This window comes from Cheilinus undulatus, linkage group 21, assembly GCF_018320785.1.
Source record: "Cheilinus undulatus linkage group 21, ASM1832078v1, whole genome shotgun sequence".
NCBI classification, from domain to species: Eukaryota; Metazoa; Chordata; class Actinopteri; order Labriformes; family Labridae; genus Cheilinus; species Cheilinus undulatus.
In genome coordinates, this window is record NC_054885.1 from 2,402,499 (window position 1) to 2,421,976 (window position 19,478).

Sequence of the window (19,478 nt, forward strand, 5' to 3'; positions counted from 1 at the left end):
TTGCACCAAACACTTAACTTTATCAACTTGGCTGCAAAGCTAGTAGACTTAAAACTGAGTTATATCCTCTGCGTGCACACACGAGGACACTGTAACATTTTGGCTTTCCTACAACATGGTTATAAATTCTGCTGTAAGATTTGTATAAATAATAGACCAGAATCTTAATTAAAGTTGTAGTCGTTTGATTGGGATGTCTTTCAGGAGTTTCAGGAATTTGATTGGAAATTTGGGAAGGGAATTTCCTTCAAATTTCCTGAATTTTCATGCAATTCTAGAGATTTTGTTTGGATGCTGCGAGGGTTTTGGGGGGAAAATTTTCCACAGATTTAGGATGAAATTTATTTGCATTTTTTGGAGAATTTTATTAGAAATGTTAAGTGATATTTGTTTTGAAATTTAGGGGGATTTTCCTGAAATATTTTTAGGGATTTCATGGAATTTTTGCTGAAAATTTTATATTTAACCCAAGTCTTTTTCCAGAAAGATTACATAAAATGTTTGGGGAATATCTGAGGACATTTGGGGTATTTTACCAGTGGTTTTACAGGGAGCGTATGTTTTTTAAGTTTTGGAACTGATTGGAAACTTGGGAAGGGAACTTCCTTCAAAATGTTCCTGAATTTTCATGGAATTTAAGGGACTTTGTTTGAATGTTTTCTGTTTTTTTCCCAGGAATTTTTTTCATGGAATTCAGGTGCAATGTACGTGTAAATACGGGGGAATTTAGTCAGAAATTTGAAGAGAAATTTGCTGTGAAATTCCGGGTGATTTGCTTAAAACTTTGCAGGAATTTTCCTGAAACATTTTTGGTGAAATTTTCATGGGATTTTTGTAACTTGACATGAATTTCTGGTAATGTCTTGAAAAAATATATCCATGTCATATTTTAGTCAAAACTATGTCCTGTTTAAAGACAGTACTTAGGTTTTTGTTCTTCTTATCAGGTCCTGCTGATCCTAAATAAGGGAGAAAAACCACTCTTGCTTTGCAAAAGAAAGCTCGGGTCTCAGGAGGATATGGGGGTTGACAATTTTGGAGCAAGCCTTAAATGGTCATTTAAGTATCTATAATTTTTTTGCACCTCCTCCTGGTTTTCATCTTTTTCAGCTGCTTGAAAACTGCATGCACAGGAAAAACTTCAGAGGACCTTGAACAGAACCTTGGGGAACACCAGACCTTCTAGCTGCTTATCAGGAGGGATCATTTCCAAATTAAATTATTCTTAAGAGTCAGAATGAAAACTAAAATGATGTTATAGAATACTGTCATTTGATACTGATACCTAAATTATAAATCTTTGCCCTCTCTTCTAAAATATTCCATATTTCTTCGTTATTATTGCTGTTTTTCTTCTCTAATTCACTTTTTTAAAACCATTTTTAAACTGTTATCTCCAGTTATTAGTTAAATCTCCTCTTTGTGCTGAAAAAGAGACAAAAAAGTGATTTTAACACTGAACAGAGGAAGTATGAAGGTGTAGCAGCAATGTTGCATCAGGGGAAATTATCTAAAAGTAGTGAAAGTTAAAAAAACAAAAAAAGGACCAGCATCCTCTGCAATCGTAATATTTCAGATGGTTAAAACACAAGGAGCTTTATTGATTACAAACTGGGATTTATGTTGCTCCCAGTTCAGCCAATTTAACACTTGAAGGACTCGGCGGCTTCTGTTCAGACTTATTGGACTCGGGTAAATCCGGCCTGCTGAGACGCTCCAAACAAAGCGGGGCAGGATCCCGGACAGAAACCTCCCCCAGGAGTCAGGCCTTTAAAATGAACGAAGGTGAGAATCTGCACAGTAAAACCCCAGATCTCTACTTCCTGACATGTTGTTGTTGTTTACACTGTTAGAGGCCATGTTTTCCTCCACAGCGGCGGCATTATTTACTTTCTCCTGTGTATCCCGGCAGAGGAATATCAGGACGGCCTTAAATCAACAACAGTGAATCCCTGGCAGGTCAATTACCGTCCGACCTTGTGAGTTCAAAGTTAAACACGGAGTGAATCACAGGACCAAGTGCTGACAGCTGACACTACACGCTCAATGTCCCAGCTGTGATTTATTCAGCTCCAATAATAACTGATGGCCCCGTCATCTGAAAAGTGCTGCTGCCTCATGAAGGGCTGTCTTTGACCAGAAGTGAAAGCAGATGACTGTAAAGCTCAGACCAGACCTGGAACATGGAGCATGTTTAAAATATGCATATAGAGACAGAAACCTAGACTTACTCACACTCACACACGGCCAATCCAGAGTCACCAGTTAACCTGACGAACATGTTTTTAGTGGTGGGAGGAAGCTGGAGTACTCACAGAGAACCCACGCATGCACGCAGAGAACATGCAAACTGTTCAGACTGGGATCCAAACCAGGAACCGTCATAAGAGGCAGCAGCACTAACCCCTGTGCAGCCCAACCCAACTTTATTTATTTGTATAGCACCTTTCATACATAAGACATGTAACCCAAAGTGCTTAACAAGAAACAGACAGACAGCAAAGATCAATGAAAAACACAAAAAACAAAAGATAGGTGGGAATAGAATAAGACAAATTGAGGAAATAAAATCAATACAGAGCAGTGATACTCAACCCTGCTCAACTAAAGAGCCAAACTGTTGAAAAATACCTTTGCAAGAGCCACAATCTAAGTGGTGAAAAGTGGCAAAAATGGTCAAAAAGCACCAAACACTGGGAGAAAAGTGGAAAAAATGGGTGGGAAGTGACCAAATAATGAGTGAAGAGTGGCAAAAAATTTGCAAAAAATGAGTGAAAATGACTAAAATGGGCAAAAATCGTAAGAAAAAAAGTTGGGAAAAAGGGGCAAAAAGGGGCATTTCATTGCAAAAGCAGGTCAAAAGGTCAAAAAGAGGAAAAAAGTGACAAAAAGAGGTGGCAAAATTGGTTTAAAGTGGCAAAAAAAAGGGCAGAGAGTGGTAAAATGGGTGAAAAGTGGAAAAAAATTAGTAACAGGTGGCTAAATTGATCCAAAAGTGGCAAAAATGTGGAGAAAAATGAGTAAAAACTGACTCAAATGGGCAAAAATCAGAAAAAAGGTGGGAAAAATGGGCAAAAAGTGGCATTTCATTGCAAAAGGAAGCTTAAATGGGCAAGGAGTGGCAAAAAGGGTCTGAAAGCAGCAAACACTGGGAGAAAAGTGATATAGAAAATATAGAAAATAATGAGTTACAAGTGGCAAAAAACAAGGCAACAAATGAGTGAAAAGTGACTCAAATGGGCAAAAATCTGCTCTCCTTGGGCTGGTCTGGTCATGGTGGACTGGCGTGTTTTGGAAGTGGACTCTGCTAAAAAAGGACTTTAGCGGATCAGAGCAGATTGCCCATTCACGCATGTACTTGAGACGGACTGGAGCGTGCGCTGTGGATTGACTAGAACGGGAGTGATTTGCATAGAGATTACTGCATTGATGGAGTATGTGGAATTTGAGGGTAACATGCAAACATACATTTTGTCCAGTTTAAGTCAGACTTCGACAATAGCTCAACTTTTTCTAGCTGCATGGAGAGGGACTTTTTGGAGCCTGTAAGAAGAAGAAGGCAGGGAGTGAAATAACAGAGAGCCAGAAAATTGAAGTAACACTCAGGTGTCTGAAAACCTAAGTGAAGTGAAAAAAGCGCCAAATATGATACTTCCTGTTGCTTTTTTTTGTGCTGTTCAGCCTCCAGGTCTGGATATGTCTGAGTGTTATTTCCCCTCATTTCTGCACTCTCCTCTTCCTCTCTTTATTGGTTTTTGAATGGGTGGGTATTGAATTGAGCTCTCAGCAGCACTGAAATCTTTGTTGTATGAAAGTCATAATTGTTGTGATTTTCTGAAGCTTCTCCTGGAGTGGCGGCTCTGCTTTTTAAACCCTGAGGTACGAGACGAGCCAGCCTTCAGAGGACACTCAGGAGAAATGTCAGCTGACAGAGGTGAGGCTGAGCACACGGAGGAGGCAGACACCTGAAAATGTTAGCTTAAAGAAAAAAAACACAACCATCATCTGGTGTTTCTCATCAGGAGCGGCCTCTGACGGCTCCGCTGACATTTACAGCGGCTCCGCCGCCGTCGTCGGGGCACGAGCTGTCTCTCATCAGGACGACTTTTCTGTCACAGGAGATCCGGAGGACGCCAGGGAGCAGGATGTCGGGACTCTTAAGAAGCCAAATAGTGGCGACAGCGTGGTTAGCGTGATTAGGAGTCAAAGATGATGGCGGCGGCGTTTTTCTGCTGGAGGCTCTTTGATTACAGACACTTTGATAAACAAGGAGGTGACACCTGGAGCGGAAAATTTCCCTTGTCAATTTGATTCTCTCGTCTCTGCCCCCTCCTCACACGACGCTCACACCTTCACAAACGCACACAGGCGGTCTAATAATGCCTTAACTGTGGCTCTGATAGAAAGCACTGGACCGTGGCCGACCTATAATAACCTCAGACACCTTTACCTGCAGGAGCCGGCCTGATCTCAGTCAGAGAAATCCCAGCTCTTATCAGGACTAGACGTTTAAAGAAGCGCTTCTGTGCAGATAAAACAAACATTTTGATGTTTATTAGGATATGGGAGATTATTTTTTTAATTTGATGCCTGAAAATTCAACCTAGAGAGACAAACGTTTGTCCTTTTGACTTCTCACTAAGCCCCACACTCCACACCACGAGCCAATCACGTTTCTTACAGCCCCCACCCCACACACACACACACACACACACACACGCACCCAGTCCACCGTCCGGAAAATACAATTTTATTTTCATGCACTTTTGTTAAAATTAATCCTCTAATGTTTTATAAAAGAGGTCAAACAGTAAGGATACAGACTAAAGTTATGCAGCAGGCCATTGTGTCCAGATGGAAAACATGCTAACTACAGAATTAAACCCCAATTCCAAAAAAGTTAGGTCGCTGGTTAGGTTTAGGAAGGGATACCAAATCGTTTTTTTTTTTTTCCATGGTGATGTCTTATTTTCAGAGAATGTGTAGAAAAATGTTAATGTTGTTCAACCCCAATTCCAAACTAGAATGGGCGTCTGAGGCGGCAGACGCACGCCTAGGCAGCGCCACTGAGGAACTCACGCTCCCATTGATTACTATGGTGTTCAAAATTCGTAGTCTGAGAAAAACTGAAAGGGTGCGTCGATCATCACCAAAATCTAATTGATTCTTCCCTGTCACTATCCCAATATTCCCTGAAAGTTCGGTGAAGATCCAACTTTCCGTTCTCGAGTTATCTTGTACACATGCAAACAAACAAACAAAGATACGGAACCCTTTATATAACCCCCCGTCGATTTCATCAGCGTGGGTAAAAATGCTGTCGGAAATGTAAATACAAACCGAAGTCCATCCATCCATTTTCTATACCGCTTATTCCGTTGCGGGTCACGGGGGGCTGGAGCCTATCCCAGCTGTCATTGGGCGAGAGGCGGGGTACACCCTGGACTGGTCACCATGCTTCACAGGGCTGACATAGAGAAACAGACAACCAGGCACACTCCCATTCACACCTACGGGCAATTTAGAGTCACCAATTAACCTAACGAGTATCCGGAGAGAACCCACGCATGCACAGGGAGAACATGCAAACTCCGCACAGAAAGGGCCTGGCCCTGACCGGGAAGCGAACCAGCAACCTTCTTACTGTGAGGAAACAGCGCTAACCCCTGCACCGCCGAGGCATCCCCGAACTGAATTCAATGACAAACAAACCCATACAAAAGGAACATACACAAAATATCAGATGTTGAAATTGAGAAATTTTACCATTTCAGGAAAAATATGAGTTCATTTTAAATGCATCTCAAAAAAGTAGGGACAGTGCCACCATTGTGTAGCACAGGGGTTTTCAAAGTGTGTGAGAGTGAGCCTCCCCTAAGAAGAAATTATCCATTTGGTGGACCCCCACCCACAAAAAGGATTGAAACTGAAAAAAACAACAACTTTAACAAACATTTATGTCTAGTCTTTAAACATTTTTAACATTAGAATATTTTGGTTTGCAAATGTCCTTAAACATCTGCCTTTCCCTCTTATTCGGTTATAATGCCATTAAAAAAATAACCCCTTTCATATATTTCTTGGCCATTTTACAACTTCTTTTTCCCACTTTTATCCCATTTTTGCCCAAGTCAGCTACTTTTCATCATTAAATATCCTTTTTTCCTCAATTTTTTGTTCATTTTTGCGACATCTTTTCGCCACTTTTTCCCAGTTTTTGCCACTTTTATCTTATTTTTTGCCTTTTTTTTTTTTACCATATTTTCCAACTTTTTGTCCATTTAAGCTACCTTTTGTCATTAAATACCACTTGTTTCCTTTTATCCCAATTTTTGCCTCTTCTTTTTGCCATTTTTTCCCATTTTTGCCCTTTTTCACATTTTTATTGCCACTTTTCACCCATTGAAACTACCCTTTGCCATTACATACCACTTGCTTCCTCTTTTTTTTGCATATTTTCGTCACTTTCCACTCATTTTTTGTCACTTCTTACCCATTTCTGCTACTTTCTGAACATTTTTCCACTTTTTCTCCCCATTTTCACCCATTTTTTGCTGCTTTTTGACTATTTTTGCCACCTTTAACCTATTTTTATTGCTACTTCAAGCTGTTTTTGCCTCTTTTCACCTCTTAGATTGTGGCTTTTGCAAAGGTATTTTTCAACAATTTGGCTCTTTGGTTGAGTAACACTGCTCTATAGCATAGTCCCTATAGTAACTATAAGTCTATCCATTTAGCTCCATGCACAGCAGAGGTTAGAAAAGCAAATCACCTTTTTTTTAGCTTTATGGTTCCGCGCCTCCCCTGGAGCTCTGTGGCGCCCCCAAGGGGAGGTCCGCCTCACACTTTCAAAACCACTGATCTATTGTGAATAGAATTGTAGATTTGACAACCATTGCATTCTGTTATTACACACAATTGTTTGGGAATCAGGGTTTTAATCGTTGGTTTACTTCCCCTTTCCTCTGCATATTTTGTAACTCTTCATCATCCTCCACCATAAACTCCTCTGTACTCCTGTCATGACTCTGCTGTTGTGCATCCTGCAGCATCTCCATGATTTCTCTGCTCTCACCGCAGCGAGAGCCAGCTCGTTTACCCATCCAACACCAAAGTAGCAATTAGCCGCTGCAGCTCCTTCTGCTGTTCGTGACTCTCATCCAAAAAGTCTGCAGAGTCTCCAAACAAATTAACAAGACACTCAGAGATTCCAGCTGTTTCCTGCTTTGTTTCCAAACAAAATCCCTCCGTTTGTGTGTGCCGAGCTGCGGCCGCACCAACTCAAACCCTCGCCGGCGTGCACGCACGCACACACAGAGCTGGCCGAGGAGCCCGGAGCATCTGGGACTTGGATTAGAAGCCATGACAGGGAGATGGAGGAGGGATTACTCTGCCTGCCTCGGTTTGTTTGCATGAGTGAGAAGAGAGGAGAGAAAACATGCAGAGGGACAGAATGTGTTGGCCTTGACGTCTGCTTCATTATTGGAAAAGAAGAAGAGAGAAAAAACAAACTAAAGCTCAGAAACTCAACGATAAAACTGTTGGAATAAAAATGATTGTAGATGATCAGTCAGGAAAACACTGACAACTTTCTGCTGATCTGAAGCCATAAAAGAGGAAAGTGGTTTTCAGGGAGTGTTGACATCAATGCAGACTATATTTACAGAATGATTCTTACAGTTCTGATCATTTAAAGTTACAGTTTTCAGAGTGATGGTTATATCAACTGAAAAATTATTATTATTGATTACTTCCAATATGCCAAATTCTTCCAACAGGATTCAAATCAAGAGAAATTCTTAACTTTTATGGCTGTGATGTTGGATATAAAATACACACAGAATGTGCTCTGTACTGCTGCATAAAGAAGCATGATCTGAAACAGGAAGTTCTGATGCTGTACCTCATCCATATTTGGTGCTGATAAATTGTGATGTCACACGATTATTCTGGCATTGCATTTAACCGCCTAAACTCACCCTCGTAATCTGGAACTTCACCCCGCTCCCCCATGTCGTTGTGGCCAGACAAGGCATTTCCAGGTCGAGAAGAGACAGGATGCATTACTAAGCTCTGCCCAGTCAGAATTCTGCCTTTAATCTCAGAATTCAGACTTTTTTTGTGGGTGTTTTCTGAGTTTGCGGGTGTTTTCTGAGTTTGGGGTGTTTTCTGAGTTTGGGGTGTTTTCTGAGTTTGCAGGTGTTTTCTGAGTTTGGGGTGTTTTCTGAGTTTGCAGGTGTTTTCTGAGTTTGCAGGTGTTTTCTGAGTTTGGGGTGTTTTCTTAGTTTGCAGGTGTTTTCTGAGTGTGCGGGTGTTTTCTGAGTGTGTGGGTGTTTTCTGAGTGTGCAGGTATTTTCTGAGTTTGGGGTGTTTTCTTAGTTTGCAGGTGTTTTCTGAGTGTGCGGGTGTTTTCTGAGTGTGCGGGTGTTTTCTGAGTTTGCATGTGTTTTCTGAATATGCAAGTGTTGTGGCATTTGCATGTGTCGTGACCCTTCTCGGCCACCGTAAAAAAAGTCAGATTTGGCAGATGTAGGATGACAGTTCTTTTGTTTTGTTGAGTTTGAGTGTTAAAATGATCCTTAATCAGTAAAACCTCTATCAACCATACTCATAAATCTCATCAGGTTTCCTGCTCTGCTAGCTTTAATAAAGTCTGTTCTGACTCTGAATGTGTTAAACGGAGCAGCAGAAATCCTCATGGCTGACAGAAATGCTAATATTTGTAGATCTGTATAATTCAGAGCCTCTCCTCCTGTTGGAGCGCCCTACATGAACTCAGCTCCTTCAGGAAGAGTGAACATGATGGCGATGATGAGAACTGCTAACGTTTAATTACTTTCCACTCCTGCAGATAAATATTTAGCCAAGTCTCCGTTGTCTTCAGGGTGTGAGGATGTCTGGGGTTTTATCGTTGGGATCTGAAGAGTTGTAACTCGACGTTCGAGCGCTCAGTATGCAGCAGATGCCAAAACAAACTGGAGGAGGAGCTTAAGGGCGCTCCTTTTTCCTGATTAAAGTGAACGCAGTGCGAACAGAGAAATCAGTGTACCCAAACACTGACACTCTCAAAGGAAATAAACGGCTCAATGAGGCAAGCTTGAGAACGCTTTAATCCTCCAATATTAACCCAGGAGATTAACTCTTCCTCTGGACTGTCCATCGGCATTTTCATCTAAAATTTTCACTCACATTTCAGCTTCACAGAGCCTCATGTGTCTGAAACACGAGGGCGGGTCGGATTTTTATTCAGTTTTTTATCATAGCATCAAAAATCCTCAGATTTGTCTTTAGGAACATTAGTTCAGACAGTTTCCCTCCTTAACATCTGGTGTCTCTTCAACTAACACAGATGAATTCAGCTCAAAGGCACCAGTTAGCACGGGCACGCTTTAAATCGTAACACCATAGCACTGACTCTACCCTTACAATAGTGTGGAGAGAAATAATATTGGTTTGTGTAGCACTTATAAAACCAACATATTAAAGCAGGAATGTTGTTAGTGGTTATCACTGAAACCTTTCGCCATGATGGCCCATTAACCCTTTAAAACCTACCATTGTGCAAATTCACCAGGATATTCTTACATTTTTACATACTGTGGTGCAATTTTTGGGAATATTTTTATTTGTTTTACATCAATATAACCCTTACATCCCAAGTTTTAATAATATGTGTTAACTTATGTCTTAGCTACTACAATAAATTGCTTAAAAGTGGAATAAACAAAAAAAAGAAAATCGTTTTTTTTTTTTTTTTCACATATATTTCAAAATACAGAAATTGCACAGCTGTATCCCTCAAATTTGTAAACGTAAAAAAGCTGCACAATATCCCTTAGAACCACAGGAAATTTATTTGGAGTCTGTGCATATCTTGCTTTTTGAAATATAGTCAATTTTGTAACCTGTAAAAAAAAAAAAAAAAAAAACAGGCCAGATGAGTAGTTGGACTCTTCATCTGACTCTGTAATTAGTTCGAAGGCTTCACACCAGCTGTAAAACTGTTTGGCACGACCAGGTTTTTGCTAATCCATACCTAAATATGTGTGGAAGTGTAAAAGGTGTGTGTGATGGATGTCTGGTGTGTGTGTGGGTTGTGTGTCTGAGGGTTTCTGTATAAAAGCAGGGGGTGAAATGAGAGCGAGGGCAAGTATGTGTGCAGGCTAAGTTTGTCAGTGCATTCCACAGAAAAACTACAACTCCCAAGACAATACGCCACTTCTTCTTGTTGACGGGGGGGGGGGGGGCTATCAGGTAGGGACATGTAAGGATCATGTGACAGGTAATGCCCACAACGTGACGTTTATTTCAATGTAGGAAGTGCTGCAAATACCCGTGGTCTCGTTTATAAAGATTTTTGTTACGTGCATTTTATTGTGTATTTTTACAAATCCATCACTGCAACGAAAAAGCGCTCTGAAACATGGAGAATGTGTGAAATGTTAGTGTAACTCCCCAGGTTTTATACGCAAAAAGAATTATCCAGTTTCAAATCCACCGCCAATCAAAAATGAATATGCTAATCGCAGTGCCGGTCCTATGCTGGGTTCTATAGGGTTAATATCATGGTAAACAGTTGGATCAAATCCTGAGACCTGTGCAGAAGTACAGCTCTAGCTGTCCCATGTTGGAGATAAATTGATAATATATTGTACCTACATCCCATTCAGGACCACAGCTGTCGGCGCCACAGGCTGAAAGAGAGGCTGTCATCAAACCTGCACCTCCGTCCCTCCGACCTCATCACTGAAACAACCATAAAACTTCTCACCATCCACTCTCCTCATTGGTATTCTGCCGGTTCTCCTCTCTAACTTTTTCTAATCAGACTCGTTCCACTGAATGTCAGAGTTTTTTCCCTCTTCTTCTTCTCTGATGTCATTTACTGCAACTTAAGGAGCAGCAGCTGTACGCCATCAAAGACAGGAGGATTCGGCTTCATTTGCATTCACCGCGGTCCGCAAGGGTCCCAGCGAGGCGGCGCCAAGGCAGCGAGTGGATGAAGAGCACCTCACTGTTTCCACAGGTTGCTTCCTCTCATCAGACTGTTGTTTTAGTCTGCAGCAAGGTTTCAGTCACAGAGAAACTCATCACTTATGCAGATTCATAAGGAAAACACGTCAATGATGATTAGGAGGCTACGCAAACTTTTCTGCAGCATTCTCAAGTTTGGGAAAGGCTGCTTTGAGCAACTACTGGCAGGTTTGGTGCTTGTTACACCTGAAAACATAATAACTGCACACATGATCTGCAGCTTTTTATGGCGTAATCCCACAAACTTTTAACATGTCCCTCAAAAGTTATGGCAGCTGCTTATTGCAAACATAGGAACTTTAACTCATGCAGGGATTTCTTAAGTTTGTTGGAAGGCAAAAATCGCTGTTTCTCAAAATTGTAGGAACCTCCCACAAATCTAATGTTAATGTTAAAAAATTAAAGTTGTGGTCGTTGTTTGTTGTAGCATTTAGCTTAAGTCAGCTTCAGCTCAAATCACATAAAAAAAAAATCAGTCATGGCGATTTTTTTTGTTTGCAGCGCGGTAAATACCCTGAAAACCGCCTCCCTGCCAGAGGAGTTCCCCGAGATGCAGATCATTTTTTAAAGCGGCAGCTGCCGCCGCGGTACGAGGCAGCAATGACGATTTTAATGATTTTCCCCTAGAAAATACATTTCAATGGTTGGTTCCACAGTTTTTTCTTTTGGTTGTCCTTGTACGATGGTAGAGCCGTGTTGTAGAGCTCAGGATATATTGCGACACCAACATTATGAGCTCTTCCATTGTTTGCTTTGACCCACGGAGCCTGCTATTTCTGGGTTCTCTCCCTCCTTCGATGTGATTGGCTGCTGCCAGGCGGCTGCCGCCAGAAAGTTCAACACGCTGAACTCCGAGCGGCAGGGCAAATTCTGTGCGCGTTCACATGGGCGGCAACCGCTTCTGGGTTCTACCGCCGTGGTTAAAACTGCTTCCCATCTGCCGCCCGTCCCCCATTAAAATGACTGGAGGCAGTGAGTTGCCACGTGGCAGTGTGAAAAGGGCTTAAGGCTCTGCTGGCTCTTCAATTAAGGCAAGTTGCTCTGTCTTAAGCATGAAGGGTGTAAACCTCCTGTGACTAAAATCAAATAGGCAATGTGTGTGTTATACTTTTCTCAGAGTGCTGTTTTTACAGATTTTAATCCACTTTGCAAAGGTTCATGGCTCTACCAGTGTTTGAAGACTCTGAGAAAACTACTTCCTGTTTCATGGCTTTTACGTTGTTTTACAGCTGTCAGTGGGTTTCAGTCAGCTTTAGCACATCACACCAAAAGACGATGATACCATAGATTTTTTGGGTTCAACATGAAACAGGGAGGTTTTTTCAAGAGTCTTAAAACTCCTGTAGAATCATGAATCTTGGTAAAACAGTTATGAAAAAAAAGTCAAGTCACTCTGCAAACGTTCGTGTGTCTACCAGTGTTTGAAGACTGTGAAAATCTACTTCTTGTTTCATGGCTGGCAAAAATGTCCATGACTAATTTTTCTATATTACCTGAGCTTACAGTGACTTCAACCCACTGGCAGTTGTAAAAAAAAAAAAAATAGGCTACAAACATTTATCCTCATCTCTTTTTTATATTTGAGGGAAATTAGCACATTTTTTTAATAGTGGGAAATTTTTACCTTCCTGCAAACATGATGAATACCTGCAAATGTTAAAGTTAAAACATTTTTGTTTGTTTGTAGTTGGCAACTGCTATTAATTTTTTTTAACAACTGTCAGTGGGTTTAAGTCAGCTTTGGCACAAGTTACACCAAAAAAATGTTGTTTTGGTGATTTTTTTTGTTCACCGTGAAACAGGAAGGTGTTTCTCAAGAGTCTTAAAACTCCTGTTGAATCATGAATCTCGGTAAAACAGTTATGAAAAAAAAATTAATTCACTCTGCAAAGGTTCATGGCTCTAACAGTGTTTGAAGACTCTGAAAAACTACTTCCTGTTTCATGGCGAACAAAAATTTGACATGACTACATTTTTCTTTGTGACCTGAGCTTAAGCTGACTTCTACCCACTGGCAGTTGCAAAAAGGCTACAAACGTTTATTCTCATGTTCATGCAGTATTACATTTCAGGGAAATTAGCACAGTTTTTTCAAAGTCAGAAATTCTTACCTTCCTGCAAACCCGATGAATCCCTGCAAATGTCAAAATTAAAACACATTTGTTATTATGTATGTATTATGTAATTGCATTTTTTCTTACATTTGTGGGCATTTATTAGATTTTCAGGGGCAATAGTGCTCAAATGTGTTCATGGATTTTTGTGGGCATGATGCAAGTTGTCTCCTAACACCAGGTCCATTCTTACCTGTCCAGCACTGCAAACAAAGATAAGGAGAGGAACATTTTGTCCAGCTGCACTGGAAACAGCTTCAGTTTAAAACATGAAGCTCATGCAAAAACATAAACACTCATGACTTGATCATTATTATTCCAGAAAGGTGCCTCCATCAAGCACTCAACAAGAAGCAGGCACACGGTGTTAACACACAGACTCCAGGGAGGGCCTCTGTCAACATGTCCTCATTAGTTTGAGGTCATGGTTTGTTGCTTGTTGGCTCTTAGAAACGTAGCTGCAGGTCTGAAAACCTTGTTGGTGGTCTGCCAGCCTCCGATGCTTACCGAACTAACATTACAGCCCTGATCTCTGCAGAAACTCTTAGAACTGCACACAGACTGCTGCTGCTGCCAGGACTTCTGTCATCTTCTGTTCTGTTGTTTTTCTTCTCTTCATTCGTTGAGGGAATCTGAAAGTCTTTTTGTCAATAACTCAAATGTCTTGGATGCAGCGAGGTGCAGCAATGATTTGATTTAAGCTGAAAACAAAGAACATGTTTGCAGGTTTTGTTGTGCATACTGAGGAACAGGAAGCATTAGGTACGTCATATTTTCCTGTTTCATGGATGAGCAGACTCTGGATGAAAGCAGCATCCAGGAAAGCTCTTCTATCCCTGTACTCATCCTCTTTTTGTTACTTTTAGCAGCGATGCCACTTTCAGTCAGCGTGGGGGATTGTAGGACAGTTGCTCTGTGAACAGTTTGTAAAGCATCTTCCAACTCAAACAGATTAAAATCTTAAAATTACGGGGGATGGAGGACGGCTCTCTACATCCGTCCCTAAGGACTGCAGATTTAGCCTCTGATTTAAACACCAGCCAAGAGCTGCAGCTTCCTCTCTCTCACTGACTGTCTGACTCTCTGAGTCTCATGATGAGACGGAGACGAACAGGATGACAGAGAAGTTAGAGAGCTGTATGAATGACAGAGCATGAGACAAAGGGCATGTTTGAATAGTTCTCTTAGGGTAGGGAGGACTCAGACCACTGCACTCAGACACCTGCTTCTGCAGACCACTGCTCTCAGACACCTGCTTCTGCAGACCAGTGCTCACAGACACTTGCTTCTGCAGACTAGCGCCGTCAGACACCTGCTTCTGCAGACCAGCGCTGTCAGACACCTGCTTCTGCAGACCTGCGCTGTCAGACACCTGCTTCTGCAGACCAGCGCTGTCAGACACCTGCTTCTGCAGACTGCTGGCAGGATGAAAACAAATGAAAAAGTCATAAAATAAACCAGATGACATTTCTGAGGGCTTCTTTTAGTCTCATTCTTTAATCCTGATACAGAACCTCACAAAGTACATGTGGCTTTCAACATTCTGCCGGTGTTACGGCTAATGTTGTGACCATGTTAGCTGGTGTCTTTGTTAGCGGTCCTTTCAGTTAAAGATGCGTCTGATGAAGTTTGATTTTGAGGAAAAGGGAACAGGAAAAAACTTCAGGGGAACATTTCTGCCCTTGCTTTAAGAGCTGCCTTCATTTTATTCATGTGATATTTTTCTCAAAGCACAGAAGTCAAAGACGTCCGCAGTGACTCCTCTGTCCTGAACACAGACGACCACGGTGCCTGCAGCTGACGAATCGAGCTCTGAGGCAATATTCTCAGAGAGTTAAGAGAGTTCACCGCCATCCTTCACCTGCTGTTTTTTTAAAGTCATACCACAATCTGTTGAGAAATTCTCACCTTAGAGCGATATCTATTAGTCCTGTTGACTTTCCCGCTAACAGATCTGTTCTCCAGTCCTGGAAATGCAAACGGCTCCATGAGGGCCCGTCTGAGGGAAAAATGATGCAATCTCACCGTTTCCTGCAGACAGGTAAGACTGAGAGCACGGCCGGTTTAATAGCTGCATGTACAAATGCTTTATACATCATACGCTCACCTTTGGACGACCATTTTCTGCTCCTGGAGACGTATGAAGACTGTAGACAAATAAAACTAAACTCTCATCAGGTTCAGGCTTGACAGCGTGTGAAGGATAAGTCTGGATGAATTCAGGATTGGTCTTCATGTCAATAAACTCATAAAAACAACAAGAAAAGCATCTTTTAACACGTGCTGTGTGCCTGATAAATCTTTCTTTTCTGTCCTCCAGAGCTCCATCATTGCACAAACGCTCAAACCTGCAGTTTCTACAGGTTCACTTCTGCAGGATTCAATTAAAACAAGCTTTTTTGCTTCATCCTCGGATCATCATGATCATGCAGACAAAAGCCTGGTTTATGCTCCTACTGTAGTGAGTACCGTTAGTGCTTTTTGTTGTTTCCATTGCTCTTCAATACTCCACTTAGTTTTTCTGCCAGTTCCTGGTCCTACTGTCACAGAGAGAGACAAGGAGGAGGAAATGCTCATCTCATATGTTCAGATGTCGGTCAGTAGATTTGTATTATTGTCATTTATCTCACAGTAGAGCTCACACAGCACACCTGTAGGCATCACTGATGTGCTGTTCATGAGCGAGGCGGGTCAAAGATCCAGACCTTCTATGTGAACGATGAGATCCAAATCCCATCTGGGAGCTTTTTTTTTACTGTACGACACAACAGAGATGGTCTTTACTCCACATCACTCTAAGGACGAGTGCTTCAAGCATTAATGTTTTATTTAAGTTGAGTCATCCGGCCCTGCCAGGTTTCGTCCTGCCTAAAAGAGGTTCTGTGTGGTTCAGAGCAATGCGGACCAACGTGACGTTAATAATAATAAAAGCAAAAGTAAATAAAGGATCCATTTTATTTTTCAAGTTAAAAAAAAACCCTTTGGAATTATAAAATTGTAAATTTGCAGCTGTATGATTTAGTTATTTCTCATCAATTTTCAACTGTCTTTTAGATGAAAAATTTCAGTCTTTGTCATAATAAATTTTAATAAATTTACAACTTTATCAAACATAGCATTTTTTTTCTTGTAAATTTACAACTTTATAATCGTAAACTTTTGTTACATTTAATCATCAACTTTTTAAAATCAAAATATTCTAAGGTTTATTTTTAATCCTTTTTTTTTTCAAAATTCAAGATTTTTAAGTTTGTTTTTGTTAACTGAGGATTTTAAAACCTGAAATTTTCAATTTGAATTTTTGTTATAAATTAACAACTTAAAGTAAAAAAATCTGAGTTTGTTTTTTTCCACATTAACGACTTTACATCACCACACTTAACGCTAAATGTATAACTTTTTAACTTGAAAAATTAAATTCAGTCTCATACATCTTTCAACATTATGTTAACTAAAATGTTTTATTGTAAATTTCCAGATAAATATTTTGATTTTTTAAATTTATTAATGTTAATTTAATATTTTGAATTTTTAAAAATATTTTGATTTTTCTCAAAAAACTTTTTTTTTTTTCAAAATCAGGATTTCCAAAATAAAATTCTGTAGACCTATGATTTTATTATCCTACATTTTTAATAATTTTTTTCTCATTAATTTACACCTTTATAAATAGAAATGTTAAAGCTTTGCACTCATAAAGACACACATTTATGATTTAATTATTTTTCTCATAAATGTAGTTCTACTTAAAGTAAAAAGCATCTGAGTTTGGTTTCTTGTACATTAATAATTTTATAATCCCCAGAATTTTGAATAATTTTCCAGTAAATTTACAACTTTATAGAACAAAAACATTCTTGTACATTTTTACTTCATTATTTGAACTTTTTCTCATGAATGAAAGACTTAAAGTCAACAGCTCTGAGTCTAGTTTATCATAAATCTTTCCCTTACAGATCTGCTTTACCTCCTCTTTTTTTAAAGGTGGCCCTGATTATTTTATGTAGATGTATTCAACCAGGATTAAACCTCACTGAGATTAAGAATCTCATTGACAGGAGTGTCCTGGCTGAGACAGGCAGCAGCCATGGCATAGTCTCAACATAGAGGCATAAATCAGGCTTCAGGCTGGCTTTTCCACTTTGCTCCTTGTGTTCATGTTAAACTAAACACCTCTGCTCTGGATGCACAGGTAAACCTCATTAATCCACTCACCTTAGAGGAGTTAAGACACTTGAACGTCTCCTTATTCATCCTTTCGGAGCCATTATTTAGCTCGGTCTGAAAAGTCTGAATCTTTTATCTGGAGCATCTTTCACCTGATTGAAGCTGAACCCCTCTGAGTCCAGACTGGAGGCCGCGGCTGAATGAAGGAGGTCAGATCTGCAGATGGAGCTGGACCTCCCGTTGACCTCCAAAACTACAGGTCTGAGTGATGAATGGTAAAATCGATAGGAGCATCTGATTGGAGCAGACCTGTGACAAACTCTGACACACGGCCGTCTTTCAGCTGAAGGTCTGAGGTCAGATGTTTTAAAATCATTACAAAGAGAGAGGAGACAGAGGAGTTTAATCAGAAAATCATCTCAGCTGGATCATCCCTGAAACCAGACATGAAAGTTTCAAACAGCTGAGCCGTTCCCCGTCCCTCATAATGCCACCAGAGCAGCGTGTCAGCGACGGCAGAGAGCATGAAATGTGTTATTGATCCGAGCCCACGTCGACTCCGAAATGTAGGGACGGTGGAGGAGAGGCGGTCAGAGAATCCACTCATGAACTGGTGGAGTGAAGCGAACCAATACGAGGGTCTGACCATGAATTATGGTCTGAAAGAGAGTCCAGGCTTTTCTCTGACCGCCTGCCTCCATGTTAAATATGACACACGGTTTAGAGCAGTGAACCGGGAGGAAGAGGGCTGCAGGGGTGAGTTTAGGAGCCGTCACATCAACATTAATGAAAACATCAACATTTAGCTCAGAGCTACCAAATACTAAAAATACTGGTCTGCATTTATTATTCACACAGTTAGACTGCCTTACAGACCATGCAGTTATCACGTTTTCATACAGTCAAGATACCGATCCTTCTCTGGACCAAACCTCATTTAAAATGGGTGGAGGTAACATGGAAAACTGTTCTGTGGTCAGATAAAACCACAGACGCTGTGTCCTGTGGACTAAAGAGGATTTGGAGCATCCAGCTCGTTCTCCTGGCTCAGTTCTATCACCTGCATCTCTGATGGTATGGGGTTACACTGGTGCAGGCATGTCCAAACCACTGAGGGCCACATCCAGAAATATAAGGATATAAGGTATATATGTATACGGTATATATATATATATAAGGTATATAATAGGTACACGATACACGGTACACAAGGTATATAATATAAGGATGTTGGGCAACTTTAAAATCCACGAGGCAGTAAGTCAGGAGCAGAATAAAGGAGGAGCTGGGGTGGAGGAGGGCTGCAGAGAGAGTGGTAGAGTGTGGTGAGAACGGTTTAAATAAGAGAATTAGAGCAATAAGCCAGCAGCATGCTTAGAGTGAATCAGCTGACCATCAGCTGATGAGGGCTAGCATTAGATCAGCTGATAGGGGCAGAGCTCGACTCCACAGTCCTCCTAAACTAACGCTAAACGCTGCATATAACGGCTGACAAGGCAGATAGACAATCATTTCTAGATTTTGGGGGTTCTGATCAGATTCCAGGGGGTTCTGTTTGGACCTAGCTGCCACTGGCTCCGCCCCTGGAATATTATTGGTTCTGCTTTTTGCTGCTGAGACTCATTATTAGTGGGGATGCTGAGCATCCACACTATTGATATTCACGTGGGCCATTTTTTTATTATTATTCTTCCACGCCGACTATCTCCTCCTTCATACTTTGTCGTATAGACACTGTTTAAACTTTAAAAAATCCAGTTTCTTTGTCATTCGACTGCCATGACTTTTCTCATTTCTGACTTTTATCATTTTTAAAATACAGTTATTTTCATGCTATTTTCAGTTATTCCTATGCTTTTTCAGCCATTGAATGCAATTTTCAGCTATTTTTATGCTATTTTAAGGTGACTTTCAGCTATTTTTATCCTTTTTTGAACTACTGAATGCCATTTTCAGCTACTTTGATGTCATTTTATGCTATTTTTGTGCTATTTTCGGCTATTTTTTCTATTTTCGGCTATTTTAACGTTACTCTTAGCTATTTTTATTCGTTTTTGAGCTATTGAATGCCATTTTCAGCTACTTTTATGCCATTTTATGCTATTTTTATGCTATTTTCAGCTATTTTTGTGCTTTTGTCTATTCTCAGCAGTTCTTCCACAA